Source organism: Vespa velutina, chromosome 5, assembly GCF_912470025.1.
Source record: "Vespa velutina chromosome 5, iVesVel2.1, whole genome shotgun sequence".
NCBI lineage: Eukaryota > Metazoa > Arthropoda > Insecta > Hymenoptera > Vespidae > Vespa > Vespa velutina.
Window position 1 is genome coordinate 1,758,878 of NC_062192.1, and position 20,504 is coordinate 1,779,381.

The 20,504-nt window shown below is 33.4% G+C and overlaps 1 protein-coding gene across 20 annotated transcripts in view; it reads left to right on the forward strand.

Annotated features, from left to right (window-relative positions):
• LOC124949544 (casein kinase I) overlaps positions 1-20,504 on the forward strand; it is a 41,067-nt gene that overhangs the window by 3,335 nt on the left and 17,228 nt on the right. The gene's annotated exons all lie outside the window — the stretch shown is intronic.

Below are 20,504 nucleotides of genomic sequence, written 5' to 3' on the forward strand. Positions count from 1 at the left end.
TGTTCGCGATTGACATGAAGTACATAGGAGATTAAACTCTTCTTTGTAATTGTAGTTCCCTTGCGAAAGAAGCTTCTATCTTATCCACTAGCAGATTGCATATAGTAAACGATTATTCTTTATCTCTGGTAAGAAGCAACAGACATATTACAGCACGTCACGTTATTATACTTACTGAATGTACCGTGATGCCTCGTTAAAACATTAAAAATAGGATGTAAAACATAGCCGATCGCGATGTAATCCAGACTGTCTGACGCAAATGAAATTTCGACGTGACAATTACTTATCAAAAAGCGTTTCGAATACATACATATATATATATGTATTTCGACTATATATATATATAGTCGAAAAGTTTCCCGGGTCTTTCTAATCCACGTTGGAATACATCGAATATTCTTCTTGTACAAACACGCGAATTGCTCCTGTATACTATAACGAGACGATAATTTCAATATTGGACGTTCGATTTGCGAATGGATTTCGTCATATCCGTAAAATTATTTTAGGATACTATTGGATTCGAATATTGTTGAATCATTCGTTGCGCGAGCTAGATATTTATTTTTTTTTTGACGACATATCGAGGAAACGAACAGGTAGAAAATTTTTGAGAAGAAAAATTTTTTTCTTATTACATTTATTATTAAATTCTTTTACTATTAGATTTTTACATCAACGGTTAATCATCGATAACGTTTTCGTTATAATAAGGAAAAAATAATCGAAGAAGAAATCGTTTTCTAAAAATATCGTTAATCCTGCAAATTTTTATTAAAGGAAGAAATGTAATTTTGTATTGTAAGTACTTTCGCAGTTATGTCACTAAATAGGAAGATATGTTATTTCTGTCTTATCAGTTTTGTGTTATTAGATTCAGTGATGCTTTTTAAATTCTTATCGTTATTTTGCCTTTGCTCTTGCGATCATTGATAATTAAGATTCCATCGTATTAAAGCCGTATAATTACAAAACGAATTCGAACGTCATTAGTTAAGTCTAATCGACGTTAAAAATTTGTTCTGGTCAAGAAAACAACTAAGATAGATATAGAGAGCAAAACAGTATTCATTGTTTCTTATTAATAAATTATGATTATAAGAGATGAATATAGATATATTATGTATGTAGACACAGAACGAACTCCCTCTTTAACTCGCATAAATTTATTTATACTTGCTAATAATGATTGTAGCCTACCTGTTCTTAAGCGTGAACAATTCATTTTAATTGTCATTAAGCGTTGTTACTAAACAACAGAGATTCATCGTTTCACACTCATTATACTTTTTCCTTTTCCTACTTTTTCTTTTTCTTTCCTTTTTTTTTTTTTTTTTTTTTTTTTTTTATTTTTTATCGATTACACGAATCATATACATAATTATATTACGACATAGTCGGATTAAATTATTTAACAATTCGCAATCCTTTTTTATCACCTCAACGTAAACATTTCGGGTGCATCGCTGAGTTCATGATTTGTTTACTTTTGTTTTTACACAAATCGACAGTGTGTATAGATATTCATGAGAAATGTGTGAAAATTGTTTTTGTAAAAAGATGCGAGAGAGAGAGAGAGAGAGAGAGAGAGAGAGAGAGAGAGAGAGAGAGAGAAAGAGAGAGACTATGATAATAACGAATATATATATATGGCTGATATTATATAATAGGAGGAAGGTCGAATTGAATCTAGTTCGAGTTCAAATATATATTAAAAAAAAAAAAAAAAAAAAAAAAAAAAAAAAAAAAAAAAAAAAAAAAAAAAAAAAAAAAAAAATAATAATAATAATAATAATAATAATAAATAAGAATAAATAAAAATAAAAAAATAAAAAAAAAACAAAAGTAAAAAGGGAATATAAAACTTTGTTCCCTATGGCCTTTATGACAGAAATAAAAACAGTTATCGAAAATTGCTATGTATTAAACTGATCCATTGGCGCATGACCCATGAAATAGATCATATCTTCACTTTTCCATTATATCTTCTACGTAATCGATGTTGCCAAAGTCGAGTAATTGTAAGATGGAAAATTTTACTTTCCGAGAAAAAAAAGGGAAAGAAAGAAAGAAAAAAAAAAGAAGAAGAAAAAAAGATCCTCCTATACTCATGTGTGAATTAGTTTCATTTAATTTTTTTAGTTCAATGAACTTTTGAAACTCTTTCAATGAATTCTTTTTTACAGGCCAACAAATATCAATACATCAATATATATATGTATATATACATAAAATACGAATAATTTTCTGTGGTCTCTTACTTTTCAAATCATGCATTTGATCGACCTCGAAAGTGAGACTGACTTGAATTTGTTCAATATTGAAAGTAGAAACTATTGATCCGAGGTTGTACCGTCACGAGTAATCAATGAATTTGAAGAAAGAGGTTCGACGTTAAAACGTTTTTTTACGGATGTTGAACATCGTGTTCTCTTTGAAACATCGCACAGTTCTTTCCTCGTAGACGCACAGTTATACTTATCATCCGGTTAGATGACCAACCAACCTTCATATGAGATACACACAACGGATCTCTCTAGACGTTTCGTTTCGTTTCGTTTGAAAGGAGAGAACGAAAAAAGAAAAAAGAAAGAAAAAAAAAATAAATAAAAGAAAAAGAAAAAAGGATAAATTCCTTGAAGCTAGAATTACTCTAGAATAGTCCACTCTTGCGAAATATCTTGAAGTTACGAGTGCTATATTGCGATCTATACGACTCCTCTCGTTTTTCTCGTCTGATTCGGATTAAGCGATTCTTGTTCGTCTGGAAAATGCACTTCGCAAAGGAACATTCCATTGTTATATTTTCTTTTCTTTTTTCTCTTTCTTTTCTTTTTTTCCATTCAAGTAATTCTTTTTTCTCTTTGAACCATTTCCATTCGAACCGATATCTATCTATACTACGAAGTCAAAAGGATTAATTTGTATGTTTCCGAATCAAAATTGTATGTACGAACGATTGATTATTATAATATTCGTGATAATATAAAGTATCTTTTTTTAATCGGTAATGGAAAAAAAAGGTTAGACGAATGATATCTAATAATATCCGTAATCTTTCTCGAGAAGGGGTGGACGAGGTAAGGACGAACGTGTGCCACTAACGTCGTTATATACATATGCGTGCGTTATCAATTTATCGCCTACTTCGTCGGTGCATCGCCACATTCGAGGGTCATAAATGCATTTACCAAGGGCAATTGACCCATCCTACGATGTATATATATATATATATATATACATATATATCGTACGATACATGTATATACATGTGCGTGTGCGCGAGCGCGCGCGCACGCGCGTTTACCTTCCTATATATTATACTTATGTTACATACGTATCCTACGGACTTTGCCGAGATAAATTTAGATTCATAAAGTATGTATTTGTAATCAAAAATACGAAAGTATTATTTTCTCATAGATAGATAGAAACAAACATTAGAAAAGAAGTTCACGTTGAGATTAAATCGGTACTTCTTTATTCATTCATAATATCAGTATGGAACTTATTCCCAATTATTTTTTTTTTTACACACGTAACATATAAATATTATATACCCGTCGTATAAATTGTTTCTATCATTAACACGATTTTTTTCTTTTCGACTTTCTACTTATTATCTTTTCCCTAACTATGAAATAAAAAAAGATTGATCAGCTGATAACCGATGAACTTACGTAAACGTTTTGTTTACAATTCTTTTATACAACTATGTATATAATGCCCTAAAGGTATAATAATTTTATATCGATTTGTATTTATTTATTATCATATTTATTATCATTATTTATTATCACTCGATGGAGTTACTTAGTTAGATCGATTTGTTTTGTCGATCAAATACATTTAATTACATAGAAATAACCTCCGTCAGAGAATATATATATATATATATATATATATATATATATATATATATATATATATATATATATTGGAAAGTATAACCGAATAATGAACGAGCATGTTTTGGAATATGAAAATGATCGATAGTGTTTCCTCGATATATCGATAACGTTAATTGATCATTTTCGACATCCTTACGAATCTCTGTAAACCATCCTTTATCGTACTCAATTCATATACAGTCGTCTATAAATATCGATAGCACTAGCGATCCACATTTAACTCTTATAGCTTAGCTCTTAGTACTCTAGTCGTAGGCGAGGCGATCGTATGTATTTATGATTCAGAAGTTCCTACAAATCGATGCCTTCCAGCCGACCACCGTCCGCATGCTTCCTTTCGGGCATAACAGCTGTATATTTAGGAGCGAACGGAACCTCAATATACGAACGAAAGGGGACACAGGAAGTACGAAATTCCAAACCCGTAGAACCAGCGAGCGAGCGAGCGAGTAAGTTTACTGCACGTAAGATCGACCTTCCGGCCGTCACCGTTTCGGTTCTATATTGTACGAAAGGGGTTTTAAGTCGATCGTGTTGTTCAACTTAGTGTTCCCACGGTCACGTAGTAGAAAAATTGATCGAGTGCTTGCTACTAGAGACCACGCTTCCAATTTTTTTCCCTCCTTTCTTTCATCCTTTTTCTTTTTTTCTTCTTTGTTCCTCTCGCTTTCCTTCTCTTCTTTTATTTAATATTATCCTTTATTGATTTGAATGTTCTTGAGAGTTTCTTAAAAATATATCTTATTCATCGATACATATCTTTCATCTTATCTTATCCGTGATATCTAATCAAGATTGGATATGAAAGCTTGGATCAGTTTGATCTACTGTTCATTTTCAAAGAGAACTTAATTTTTGAGTTAATTGATTGATTCTTAAGTGGTAGATTTCTATATTATATTCTTATATATATATATATATATATATATATATATATATGTATTTTTTTTTTTTTTTTTTTTTTTTTTTATTTTTATTTTTATTAAATCTTCCTTCCTTAAATAAGAAGACGAGTTTATTAATGCATTCAACTTTATCAAACGAATATGTAAAATTAAGAGAAACATAGAAGAAATTGAAATTTTACGATATAGAGAATTATCTTATATATAATCTCATCGTTCATTGCTGTCGTCGTGGAAGAAATATTATTCATCCCCGCCAGAACGGTTTTTTCGGTCAGCTGATTCACATCGAGCGACCAGCTGACTTTTAATTTCTTTTGTCGACAGCTTTCCAAATCGAGCTGCAGGCGAGCCTTGCGCGTTGCGTTGGTAGTCTTTATTTTCCCTGAGTTTGAACGACGACCGGTTCGGCGCCGGAACGCTGGCGTGTTCAAGCGCGTGCCTGTCAGGTAGAAAACAGACGGAGGAAGAGAGGGAGAGAGAGACAGAGAGAGAGAGGAGAGAGAGAGAGAGAGAAAGAGTAAGAAATAAAGAGAACTAAATAAGTGAAGTAAGATAGAAAGAATAAGATATATATATATATATATATATATATATATATATATATATATATTCGAGAAGAATAAGAGGAGAGGGGGGAGGGAATGGCGAAGGTGTTTCTCACATAGAACAGAAAGAAATACTGAAGCTTGGCAAGTCTCCACGAGACTTGGATGAAAGAATGAAAGATAGAAGGAGAGAGAGAGAGAGAGAGAGAGAGAGAGAGAGAGAGAGAGAGAGAGAGAGAGAGAGAGAGAGAGAGATCTCACAGGCACGAACACGCAGAAGAAGGAGAAGGTTCGAGGGCAGGTAGCAACCTGTCTGCTCGGTCGACTCGCCGGCTTGAGTGACTCAGGAGAACCTGATGACTGCAAAGTGAAATGAACTCGGTCCCGGATCCGGCTAGACTAGCTTCAACGCCGTGTAACGTCCTTTTAACAGTGCGTTCGTGCTTCTTCCTCTCGCTCGAGCGTTTCTATATATATATATATATATATAATAAATGTCTATGCGCATGTGCGTGCATGCGTGCATGCTTACGTGCGTGCACGCGTGTGAGCGCATATGCGTATGTTTGCTGGTGCTGCTGCTGTCTGTCTGCGCATATGCGTTCATTGGGTAGAGACAAGTCGTAACATGCAGCAGAGATAGCCAATGGAAACGCGATATACTTTCGACGATCGTAGACAATCGTTGCTGCTGCGTGTTGCTGATTCTCTTTTCTTCTTTCTGTTTGATCTCCATGCATGTGTATAGATACATTCTTTACACGTGCTCGTTTACACGTATATATTTGTCGAAATTTATTTCGTGCGAGAGTGGGCGGTAAGAGACAGAAGGAGATAGAGAGGAAGAGAAAGAGAGAGAGAGAGAAAGAGAGAGAGAGATTTGCTTGGAATTTCAATACGATAAAAGCAATTATCTTTTAATTACACAACTGTGATGAATACCTATGTCACTTTTTCTTCTTTTCCCTTTCTTTACTTTTCCTTGCTTTATTTTTCTCTTCTTGTCTTTTCTTTTCTTCTTTTTTTTTTTTTTTTTCCACGGCAATTCGGAATAGGATAGTAATCTCGCGTGATTCCACGGTAGAGCGAATATCGATTTCGTGTAGAGTCCTACAAAGAGAGAGGAGGGAGAGAGAGAGAGAGAGAGAGAGAGAGAAAAAGCAGAGGTTCAATCGATCGCTACCTCGTTTCTTCTCCCTCTCTTCATCCTCCTCCTCCTATTGCTCTTTTCCTTTTTTTTTTTTTTTTTTTTTTTTTTGTCGTATTCGACGATGTCTAACAACGATTATCGGTTTTTCGTTGAGCCGATTCGAGAATTCGTCACCGCGTATGTAACCACGAGAAACGTGTCTTAATTATATATACATATACATGTTGTGTATTGAAAGACTATTGCCATCGTTACGTAAAATTTATGTATGTATATATATATATATACGTTTGTATCTCTAATTAATTCGTAAGCCAAGTAAATAGAGTTAGATTGTGAACGGTAAGAAATTACTTGGCACGGTACATTGTTTTTGTAAACTGCTCGTTATTTTCCACACGAAATGTTTTATATACATAATTAGAAAAACGTAACGGAATCTGCCTTACACTCGTGTTCATTCATATCTAGTAAAAAATATTCCGAAGAGGGTGTATATATATACATATACATATACATATACATATACATATACATAGACATATGTATATTATCTCTGTCTCTATGAGGTTTGCGTTTAGAATAAACGTACACGTGACGAGAACGTATTGTATTAGCGATCATTGACGCTTCTCGTTCATCGAGATGAATCGATATTCTGACGTATGTATATCACATTCGTTTTCTATCGCAGTTAATAAAATCGTAATATCGACAATGTCTCCTCGCACTTGACAATATGATAATTTAGATATTTATTTTGAAAATAGAATTAAATCGTTCTATTACGAAACGACATGATTGATCCTTGGGTATAAAAGAAAGTGTCCTTGAAATTTTAGCACGAGTAGTTTGCGAGAGAAGTCCATGAGGAATCTTTGTCTCCCTCACTAAAGAAACGTTATAAGAATTTTAATTCGGCGATGTTTCGTTAATTGCATTCTAAGCCAAAGCAGAAGAGTCACGTTGAATTTTAATAAGGACCACATTTTTCCCCTCGTTCCATGAATATTTTCTTATTTTTCTTTAATAATTCGACGTGAGATACGCAAAACGAAAAATATATTTCACGTAAATAATACGTAGGATTGATTGTAACATAAGCCTGGAGTATTCGAGAAAAGAACTTTTCCAAAGATTATAAGTTTTCCCTAAAGTCTTTCGATTCTGGAAATACACGAAGTCGTCGGTATTTTGTGTCATCCTCACTTTGCTTCGACGCTTCCCCATTTCCACGAACCACTTGACATGAATTCGCAGTCAGCCTCGTGACATAATTAAACGGGGAAGAGGGAGGGAAGGGGAGGATTGGACGAGGAGCATCCTCGTAGGTGGATTTATCATACAAACTTTTATGGATAATGTTACGTAGTAAGAGCAATTATGTTATACGTAAGTACGTACTTGGTTAATCTCTAGAAATATTACTTGCTTACGTTAAACCCAGCTCAAAACTCGAAGGTTCTACTTATGTTAGAAACGAAAGGTTTCCTTTCGAGTTAAACCGGATTTGCAACTAACTGGTTATCTCTGCATTGAGAGAGTATCCGTTCGTGTCTACATATAATTTTAGCAAACTTGATATTACGAGGCAGAATGGACTCTTAGATGTCTAATAATGTGAGGGATAGTCGATTATATATTTCCTTTTTTCTTTTTATTTTATTTCTTTTTTTTTTTTTTTTCTTCTTTTCTTTTGTCGTCTTTCAACGTGAAAGAATAATCCTAATAATGATCCGATATATTACGTATATTAAAAATGTATAGCTCGATAATCGCATTCCATTATAATTCAATCCGATATATTTCAATTTATATGAGATTAATGAAAATATTTATGCCAGAGGAGAGAGAGAGAGAGAGAGAGAGAGAAAGAAAAAAAAAAAAAGAATTGCAATGAACGCGTTTCGTTCGAAAAGCTTTAACGTTATTATTCATACTATCATTAGAGAATCACGGATAGTTATTTTATCGTCGCTTATCCATTGTCAATCTTTTTGGGATTTTTTTTTTCATATTGTCCTCGTGCAAGTACTTCCTTCTTCGTTTTCCCCTCTTTCATTTTCCTTCCTCTATCTTTCTCTCTTCTATTTTTTTTAAATTTCACGGATAATTCTCGACAGGATGTTCTCTCTCTCTCCCTCTCTCTCTCTCTCTCTCTCTCTCTCTCTCTCTGTCTCTGTCTCTGTCTCTGTCTCTGTCTCTGTCTCTGTCTCTCGCTCTCTACGAAGTGATGGCAATGAAATATCACGAACATTTCAGCCAGTTACGTGAAAGTAATTACTTTAACGTAGAACGACAAGTTCGCATTAAATTATGTCCTTTAATTCCTTATCTACGGGATGCCAATATATACCGAATAAATCGATGATATATAAAGGGTGTCTCGTTGAAAATATATTATAATAATTTTTATGTTAATCGTATCTTTTTCATAATTATTACAATTCTTCGTATGTGTGTGTCCTTGTCCCCCCTCCACACTTTCCCCACTCCTCCAGTCATACAATGAAAATTTCAATTTTGTTGCGTAAGAATAAAATCCGTACCGGATTTATAGGTTTTTAGGTTTAGCTTTCACGGAAATTTAATTCCATTGAAAGCCAACGGAGTACTGTCCCTTTCTCCTATGCGCTCATTGAATTCTTTCTCTTTTTCTCTCTCTTTCTTTCTCTCTCTCTCTCTCTCTCTCTCTCTCTCTCTCTCTCTTTCTCTTTCTCATTACGTGTCGTTTGTGAATCCAACGTCGCGCGAAAATTTATATTCATCGTCATTTTTATGGTTTTGGTCGAGTTTATGAAATATTAATTTGAAGTAATATTTTTGTTTGTTCGCTTGGTTCGTTTGTTTTTTTTTTTTTTTTTTTTTTTTTTTTTTTTTTTTTTTTTTTTTTTTTTTTTTTTTTTTTTTTTTTTTTTTTTTTTTTTTTTTTCTAATCTTCTTATAATTTGTCGCTTTGAATAGATTCGAAATGCTAAACAATAAGTAGAACAACTTCCTAGAAAGTTTGTATATCCTTTTTGAAAAGAATCTCGATTATATCTTTGACTGAGCGAAAGAGCGAAGTTTATATAATTTTTTTTTTTCTCTCTTTTCTCGAGTTTCCCTTATTCCAGAAAAAGGGCGAAATGTAGAGCAGAACAGAGCAGAGTACATTTATGAATTCTGGATCACGATGCTGAAGTTGTATTCGTATCTTCAGTGTCCCACTTTCGTGATGGAATTGTTGCACAAAATTGTTTGATGGAAAATTATGTGGCATAGTATCTACGATATATATGTATGTAATACGTGTGTGTGTGTGTGCACGCGCGCGTGCATGCGTGCATAAGGGTAGATCGGGCAAAGTGGCGCTACTTTAAATTTTAATGTTCATTCTGAGACAAAATAATAAAGGTAAATTGTTGAACGTTCAATAAATTAATTATGAAATCGTTATATCATATTGTAAATATTTTGGCAATTTCTTTTTCTTTTTTTTTTCTTTTTTATATTATACTCAAGTATCTCCAATTGACCACTTTATCCGGCTATGTAGGATAAAATGATCATTGAATAGCCATTTTGTCAGACGAAATTTTATCTAATAAAACTACAAGTTTACAAGGAAGTATAAATTATATTTTGTAGCATTAACGAAATAAATTTTCATAAACAGGAAAAGCACGTAAAACATATAAAAGAATTTTGGTTAATCTAATTAAAATGGAATAATAGAAATAATACCGTTATAATTATATAACAGACAGTAAATACAGAATCATAATAACAAACTACTAAAATGATTAACACAAAGAATAAAAATTCACCATCTCTATAATTAATCGGGCTTACGTCGTAACTCTATGTGCTCTCATTCATTTGAAGCTTAAAACGTAATATTTAAGAAAATTATTAGTGAAATGATATTATCTACATTATTACTTGGATATATTTAAGATTTTTATAAAATATATATCGGTAAAAATCTGTCGCTTGTCATTACGAGTTTAAACGTTTAAATACAATTATCAATTATGTTTTGCGATTGTTTTGAAAGTCGCTATCAAATAGCACAACATCCTAACAAAATGACGGTCGATTTACCCGATCTATCCATTTTATTCGGTATCATCCTATATATACAATTTTCGTTTTAATGTTCATTCAAAAAAAAAAAAAAAAAAAAAAAAAAAAAAAGAAAAAAAAAAGTTAACACAAGATACTGTCCCAGTTAAAACGATACGATTACTCTAATCAAAATCTTTTTCGTTTATTTTACGTCACTTTATACGTCCGAAATTTGACACGATACATGTCACAATTATCAGGTTAGCCAATAATATAAAATATTATATCGATTAGGATCCTCGTAAATATCGTATTAAACGCCGAAGATTTCAACCACTCATGAGATTGCGCCATACTTACGATATTTTCGTAAGTCGCATAAATATAAATCGAGGTAAGCGACCGATTATCGAGAAACCATTTTCTTCTTACCTGCAAGTATAATTTTAGGATTTACCGATTCGAAGGAAAGCCCTCGCCAAATCGGGAATAATTAATTCCTCATTCCTTATTTTCCTTATAAATCGAGATCGCTTGAATGATTAATTCTTAAAACCTAAGAACGATTGAGATGAAGTCTCATGAAGTATTCCACTTATATTTCCTTCAATAATTTCAATCGTAATTGTTTATAAGAAAATATAAATATTCCATGTTTACCGAATGAATATAAATCGAACAAACGTATCCTTTCTTCCGTTCATCATGTTGGATACATTAAAAAAAAAGCTCGAAGGTTAAACGACGATAGTTCAAACGTCTTTTTAATAGACAACAAAGTGGGGAAAATAAAAATAAGAAGGAGAAGAAAAGGAGTTGGGTTGGATAGGAATTCTGAAATGTGGGACGACCGAGAGAAATATATCGTAAAGTTCTCCCCTCGACTCGTATATCGATCTGTCGAAAGGAGTGGTGTCGTATACGAGGGCGAAGCAGAGAGAGAGAGAGAGAGACAGATAGACAGACAGAGACAGAGACAGAGAGAGAGAGAGAGAAAGGGACAGACATAGAATAAGAGAAAAAGGGACAGAAGTAGAGGGATTAAGTTCGCAATACGAGATGCGAGAGCGTCGCGGTCCACTGCGGATTTTGAAGTGAGAGAGGGTTCAAACAAAAGGGTCGAAGGAAAAATTCAAGGAGAAAGGAAAAACACTCGAGTCCTTGGTATGCCTCCTGGTTTATGTTAGCACAGTAGTGACCGCCCCCGAAAGTGCCTCTTATGACTTGAACCTCTCTCCTTCTCTCTCCCTCTTTTTCTTTTTTTCTTTTTCATACGTTAAATTCCTTTTCTTTTCAACAAGCAGTGTCGAATACAACGAAGACAACGACGAGGAGCAAGGAGTACACGTGCTGGTACCCTGACCTACATTTACACTTACATACATACATTTAAGTCTCTCTATGTTTCTCTATCTTCGATATAACGCTATTCGTTTCCTCTTCTCTTTCTCTCTCTCTCTCTCTCTCTCTCTCTCTCTCTCTCTCTCTCTCTCTCCCTCCCTCTTTCTCTTTTTCTCTTCGTTCCCTTTAATTCTTACATATCTACGATCGATCGTCTCTTTTTCTATCGAACAATTTCTCTTTACATCATTTCTCTACTTCTATGTAATTTCTTACGATACTGCTAATAAATAATACGATGGTAATATTTATTTTTATAAAAACTACGCATATTAGAATAATATATTCTTATGAATATTGAATAAACAATCTTTTAGTCAGAACGAAATCCTCCGTTTACGATATCCGCTTGTGTACCTGTTGCATCTTCTCGAATTGCCGAACATCGCTTACTAAAGTCTCTTTATCGTCTAACTTTCAATGGACCTTTGTATTCTTATGTTAGTCGTTTTTCTTTCTTTTCTTTAAACGTGGAATTAAAAAGAAATATATATATATATATATATATTTATAAAGAAATTACGATTGTGTATATATGTCTGGTTAAATCCATGTGCTCTTTCAAAACATAGTTTTCTAGATCAAAGTGAATTTGTAGAAATTTACAAATGTTATACACTTTCTCTCTCTCTCTATATATATATATATCTAGTTTTCAAAATACACTGTGTTTGTACAATTTCCTTGTTTCTCAATTTTTATCGAACTTTTATATCCGTGATGCATAGAAATAGAAAGAGAGAGAGAGAGAGAGAGAGAAGTGCTTCGCATAGGACGCAAAGCGCAAGCGCGTTGCCAATCGTGTTGTATGCGTGTAAGTACCTTAATACCGTGAGATTTCTCCTTCTCCCTTTTTTTTTTTTTTTTTTTTTTTTTTTTTTTTTTTTTTTTTTTTTTTTTTTTTTAATTTTGCTCGTCTTCTTGCTCATATTTTACTCCTTTCTTAATGATTCTTCGAGTTTGAGAAGTTTAGAAGGTAATAAAGGCGAAGACGTCCGCCTTGAAAAATGGTCTGTTAATTTGTTCGTTACAATTTTTTTCTTTCTTTTTTCTTATTTTCTTTTCTTCTCTTCTCTTCTTTTCTCTTCTCTTCTCTTCTCTTCTCTTCTCTTCTATCCTTCCTTCTAATTAACAGATTCATTATCCATTTATAGAACGGGTACTTTTCACACTCGAGAATATATCTAGGTCGGTCGCTCACTTTTTTATTCATTGGTGCTCTGGCATTTATTTTTACTGACAAGATTACATATTCGCGAATACATAAAATGTTCCGGACAATCTAAAGCGTATCGGAACGTTTCCTCGACGATTCTAGACGGTTAGAATACGACATGAACTTTGCCTTTAATTCATGTTAAAACTGCCTTGCGTTTTCGCATAATTTAAGATAACGTCGTTGAAATAGTTACTCGTACGTGTACTATTAGTAGGCCAATTCGGAAACATCGTATTATATATTCGGTGCACTGGTAAAATTATCTTCTTTTTACGTCATATTTCTTTTAGTATTTTTACTTTTTTTTATTTTCTTTCTTTTTTTCTTTTTTCCTTTTTACCCATTTGCTTTGTGAAACTATCGTAACAATCAATTTTACATTGTTGTAAGTAGGTCGTTTTGTTTTGGTCCTTTCGAAATATTTACCCACGATTATTGGAGAACATGAATTTTAATTAATTAAATTGTTATGTTATACAATGTGTCGATAAAATTGACGAATATATTCCATTTTGTCTCTCGAGGAAAGATCGCAATTGTTCCAAATATTCGAACGTTCTTTCTATTTTAGGTATTACAAAATTATCAATTTATCAACAGGATAATATATGTTTATACATATACATATATACATATATTTATATATAGTATTAACATATACCTTACGAACAATATGATAATTTGCTACTATAAATATTGTTGTTTGCTTCTCAATAATTATTAAAGTGATGTTCTTTATCAGAGATGCGTCTCACGAGGCGTTACATCAAGATTAACTTTCGTAAAACTTGGAGAGCGAGAGCGAGAGAGAGAGAGAGGGGTGGAGAGGGAGAGGGAGAGATAGAGATAGATAGAGGTCGGTGAGAATCGATAAATCGAACTTTAAGAGGTGTGACGTATTCCAGGTTGCTGCTATAAGTTCAAGCAAGCGTATGAACGGAAAGAATAATTAAAGGGGAACCTAGGTGAAGGTTCTTAGGAATAGTATTGCATTTTTTTTTCTTTTTTTTTTTTTTATGCTTAAAGGAACATCATAGTTTTAATCGTTCATCCATCCATCCGTCCATCCTTACTGATACGATCTGTTCAGGTCGAGTCTGTTTGGAAGACGTTCAATCGATGCTCCACTTTTCAACAGGCGCGTGCAGTCTGGCGAAGAAGAAAATGAGATCGTGAGGAGGCTCTTCTAAAGAGTTTCGAAAGTACCTGCCCAAAGTCAAAACGATTTATTTTTATATATATATATATATATATATATATATATATATATATATAAGCAATGTTAAGATAAAAATCAAAATTGTATATAAAAGATAATAATACTGTCGTTAATATTCAAGGACATGACAGGTTCATTTTCTTCTTTTCATCATTTATCACGATTTGTCTACAATTTTAACCTTCACATGGAGTCAGATCGATAACGTTCTACGAAAATTATGAACTCTGATCTTTTAACTTTCGATGTAAATTTTTTCTTTTCTTTCTTTCACGAAGGAACAGTCCATGCTTGACTATAGATATTGAACCTATCGTTTAGGTCTCTACATCTTTCTCTCCCTTTAACTTTATCTCTAACTTTATCTCTCTTATTCGCGCAGACTCCTGCGTCGGCGCTCGTAGACTCGTGATAAGAAGAAAGATCCCACAAGAGACGTTCCTTGATTACCATTCACGCAGACGCTGTTCGCACTTCGTTTGCATTAACCGGAAATATTTTAATCGGGGACAATGTCGTTTCTCAAAATCAAATCTCCAATTTCGATGATTTAACAAGAAAAATTTGTTTTTTTATTAGAGACGTTTCGTTTGCTTTGTTTTTTTTTTCTTTTTTAATTTTCTCTTTTTTACTTGACTTTTCCTTTTTTCTTTTTTTCTTTTTTTTTTTTTGGATAGTATAAATTTTTAAAATAGTAAAATCGATCGAAGATTATCTATAAGGATTTATTTAATATTAATAATTAATGAAGATCCTAAAAAGGATTTGGATCGATTTTGTTCTGGGATTTCGCGTGTTCTGGATATCTTTTTCAGAACGTTTTCGTTCAATGTCCTATGAGAAAGTGGCGAGACTCGTATCTTACATTAGTCATTCGATACGTGGAAAAACATTGGTAAAAAATAGTTACAACCAAGCAAAAACTGAGGAAAGTTTATTCGTCGGCTCCGTTTTATAGCATTTTCTTGGTGTATAGAAAGAAGAAGAAGAAGAGGAGGACGAGGAGGAGGAGGAGGAGGAGGAGAAGGAGAAGACCCGCAGAAAGTTTTATCGAGCTGTTGCTCCATCATTTCGTTTCCGCGAAATATTTTCAACTTGTGAAAGATAATCACATTTCTCTTTCGTACAAGAGCCAAAATATATGTTTCTTTTCATATTTAGTATAAAGATGATAGTATATAAAAAGCGTACGAAATTTGTATAAATTTTTTTATCAATAACACTCGAAAAATATTCATAACAAAAATTATTTGCCGAAATATTAAATTTGACGTACGAATATCTTTTCCACGTTATATTACTATACGTGATGTAACGTCCATTTTCTTTTTCAGTTTTTCTTTTCTCTCTCTCTCTCTCTCTCTCTCTCTCTCTCTCTCTCTATTTCTTTCCTATTCTAATATTCCTTCTATTCTTCATATACTTTCTTTTCATCGAGGTCTCATTTTGAATTCCGCTCTACGATACAAAGAGCGATACTTGAAAGGAGATTAAGATCGTTGATGGGAAGAATCGAGGAAAACGAGCCTACTGGACTTGCAGTTGTCGAGGACTCTTCTTCGTATCCTCTACGGATACGTGAAAACGAAAGAGAGATAAGAGAGAAGAGAAAGAGAGAAGAGAAAGAGAGAGAGAAAAAGAGAGAGAAAGAAAGAAAGAACGCAGAACGCATAAAGTGTAGTATATACACATAAACATATACATATACTTACTTATTCACTTCACTTACGTTCTCACTCAGAAGAGACTCGTCGCGACCATGACACCTGCTTGCCGTCCTTCTCTCGCTCGTTGGTTCGTTCGCCTTTCTTGCCTTTCTTCCTGGACACCGGCAGCCCTGCGAGAAAGCCAACCACGCAGCATTATGCCAGTTACATAGGCATTGCACGGAAGACAGCTGCGGGGCGTTGTTGCTACCATCATCGAGGAGACCCGTGTTATACGTTTCTTTGCTAACGGATACGTTCGAAGGAAAAGTTAGGAGGGATCTTCAAGGTCCTCAACGTTGATTATCGGCTTGCTTGCTCACTTTCCTTTTATATTAAATTATGCGAAACTTACGTGCTTGTATTCCTTTTTCTTTTTTCTTTTTTCTTTTTTTCTTCTTTTTCTTCTTTTTCTTTTTTTCTTTTTTTTTTTTTTTAATGTTTTCTCAAGGAATTTCTTTTCTTAATTCCCAATATTTTTCTTTTAAAAATTGATAATATACGAAGAACCATATGGTACGTATAATATATCGATAATACGATAAAAATTTCATGGTTTTCTTGAGGAAAATATTGGACTACATAACAGAAAAAAAAAAAAAGAAAAGAGATCTTCCCTTCTTGCTCGTTATCGCCAAGCGAAAATTCACTCGGCAACATAATCTCGTTTTAATGGTTCTCAGAAGCTCGAGTGTATTCGCCCTTTGTGTTGCCACGTGACCTTGCTATCTCTCGACAATGTGTCTAGGAGGGGATACCTCGGAAGCATTCAAAGGAACACCCTTAGGACGTAACGTTTGCCCATTGCACAAATAGCCAACGCTCAACTTTGCGCGATTCAATTACCTCTCTTAATTAGTTGCATTGCGCTTCATTTTAACGAGCCTAGAAAAGAATTTGTCCTAGCGAAAAATGAGTGAGTGAGAGAGAGATACGAGAGAGAGAGAGAGAGAGAGAGAGAGAGAGAGAGAGAGAGAGAGAGAGAGAGAGAGAGAGAGAGAATGAAAAAAAATTATTTATTCTATCATCAATGAATTTCGAGTAGCTTCAAATTTCATAGAAATTTGAAAGAAAAATACAGTATTTTGTTATTAATTAAACAATTAAATTAGGCTTCCAAAAGATATGTATATATATATATATATCATTTGAAATCTAATTTTGAAAAAAAATTTTTCCAGTGTCTTTGATATATGGGTTATTATTAAATCGCTAATTTTGTCTTTCGGAGGAAAAAAAAAAAAAAAAAAAAAAAAAAAAAAAAAAAAAAAAAATAGAAATAGGGGAAAAAAACAAAAAGGAGAAAGAAATTGAATTATTTTTAACTCTTCTTCGTTCCCGTGGATTTCACTTAACTATCGGTAGATATTGTCAATGTTTCACAACGTAGTCTACGTCTGTGTCAACGTCGTGACGCTTATTTTTAAATTCGCGCGAGAATGTGTTATCGGCAACGGCGGCGGCTGCTGCATGATAACACGTGCGCCACTGAAATTTCTGATATTGATTTACCAAGATATATGTATATACATCGGTTCTCTCTCTCTCTCTTTCTCTCTCTCTCTCTCTTGTATATACGTGGGCCCGTTTTATATTTATCAAACCTACGGAAGATTTATTGCATGAGCTACGTATTGAAAAAAGTCTCGTAAGAAGTTATAAAATTAACTGTTTATTAACACACACACACACACATACAAACAAACACGCATGCGCACATGCGCACATACATACACACTTTCATAATAGAATTTACCTGTTTGATCACAGTTGATTCAACGATTTCACATTGACCCTGTATTATTTCCAGTCTATAAAATATATATATATATATATATATATTCTCGATTCGGTATTATCCTCAATCCAATTATTTTTTCTCTTTCTATCTTAGAAAATAACGAGTTCTTTAAGCTGATTACTATTACTTATTCCTTCTTTTTTTACCATCCGTGCAATCATACTTAATCCATATTATATTTCTTTATTTTATCCCTTTTCTCATTCGACCTGAGAAATCCTTTCAAATAATTCTTCGAATGAACGAGAACGTTTCATCGTAGTATCGCGTAAATTCAATCGTTCAAACATTGAATCATAACGATTCATTCTGATTCAATTTTTTATCAATGATCGTTTTCTCAATCAGATGATAAAAGAGGAAAATAAAAAATCTGTGTTTAAAAATCAGCTTTAGGCGTTGACTAACGATATCGAAGTTCGTATTCGTTGGATCGTTGTTTCCTTTAGAAATTTGCATATGGGAAAAGGGTTCCTTCGAATGCACTCATGAGCAATCGTGGCTGGCACGTGTTTCTCCACTTGGCGGAGTGTCGAAAATAAGGGGAAAAGAGAGAGAGAGAGAGAGAGAGAGAGAGAGAGAGAGAGAGAGAGAGAGAGAGAAAGGGAAAGAGAGGGTGATAGTGGTGGTGGTGGTGGTGGTGGTGATGGAAGAGAATGTTGGAATAAAAGGGACGAATAAACGCGAGCTACGAAGTAAGTAGACGTTGTTACTACAGAGACACTTGGTAGGAAAATCGTCGACGTAAAAAGGGCGGGGATCTGTGGAGAGTGTGAAAAGGGGGAAGAACGGGAAATAGAACGAAAGGGAAAGAGGAAGGGGCAGGGGTTGTAAGAGAGAGAGAGAGAGAGAGAGAGAGAGTGAGAGTGTGTTTAAGAGGAAAGAGAATAGAAGGGAATAGAGAACGACGTTGGCTTCGATCGATGCACGACGATGTAGCCTTCTTCTTCTCCTCTGTGTGTTTCTGCTTCGATTTTCCAGTCTCGCTTGCAGGCCTGGTTGGTGGTGGTCTGTTGGCTCGGTTAGCAGCTAGCTGCTCGGTCGGTTGGTTGCTACCTGCCCGAGTAGCTGCTTACTGAGAAACTGACATTGGATAGACGACCGGTTCAATTGGTTATATTACATTTGTTAATTACTATAGGATTTCTATGAGACAAGATTTTTTTTTTTTTTTTTTTTAACAAATGCATTTTTTTTCTGTTATTCTTTTTCCTCTTTTGTTTTCAGGAAAACTTTTTATGTAATATACATCGTACTCGTAATTTTGCCTGTAAAATTAATTACTTAATAGAGATTAGATTTGTCGAGACACTTGTTATATATCTTTTTTTTTTTTTTCTTTTTTTCTTTTTTACAATGAACATCTCGTAACTTTCAAGTCAGATCACTTTTATATTCTAAGAATGAGGATTCTCAGGGAAAGGGGATGGGGGAGAGGGGGATATATGTTTTATCGTTCAAATCACGTTTATCGTCTTAGGACGAACTCACTTCGATCTTTAAAACGAGCAACGTTCACGAATCAACTTTTATCGTTATTATTTCTCGTTCGTAGAGCGTAATGGCTCCTTTTTCTTTCTTTTTTCTTTTTTTCTTTTTTTTTTTTTTTTCACGTCATAAGCGAATCTGTTCCTCCTTACCTTTATTATGGTGTTGTTGTCGTTGTTGTTCTCGTGGATTCGTGTTGTATAGATGGATATATTTCTGCAACACGTGTATCATTGTTTGTGATTCTTGCAGTCACGTCATCGCAAGTTCTTTTTTTCTTTTTTTTTTCTTTCTATCTTCGTTTCACTCCTCCCACTCTCTCTCTCTCTCTCTCTCTCTCTCTCTCTCTCTTTCTCTCTCTCTCTCGTTTCTTCTACTCCTTTCTTTCCTTTTACCCTTGTTATCTACCTTTCATTGCCAGCCACCTCGACTTTGCTTCTTCCCAAACACCTACACGTGAGCTCCTCTTCAATTCTCATTTCTTTTCCCATAAAAACTCATACGGTCCGAACAACAAATGATAATTAATTACAAAGTGCAAACTTTTCCCGCGAACAAGCGGTTTCTTCTCTTTTCCATTCTCATTTAATTCGTATCAATTCATTCTTCGAATTTTAATTATATCTATCTGTTATCGAATAGCAAGTGAAATATTCTCTATCCTAACAATCATTTCATTGTACAAATCTTTTTTCTTTTTTCTTTTTATCTATTTTTAATCTTTTAATTAAAATTTAATTAGTCACAATTCTCGTTGAATTTTTATAAGGAAAATTTTGTAATTAGAGGAAAAAAAAATAATTACAAAAGAAAAAAAGAGAACAGAAAGAAGAAATAGGAAAAATAATTTTATATACTCCTATCATTGCTCTTCGTTTTATATTCTATGAATATGTTTTCGTTACATACGATTTTATTATATCTTTTTCATATTTTTGATAAACGATTGTCAAAATATTCGTTCAATTTTTGTTTTCATATAATTATATAATATAATATTTCATATTATATATATATATATATATATATATATATATATATATAAAATGAATAAAATAAAAGAATAATTTTACATTATCGTTTATTATTTCTTCATTCTGTAT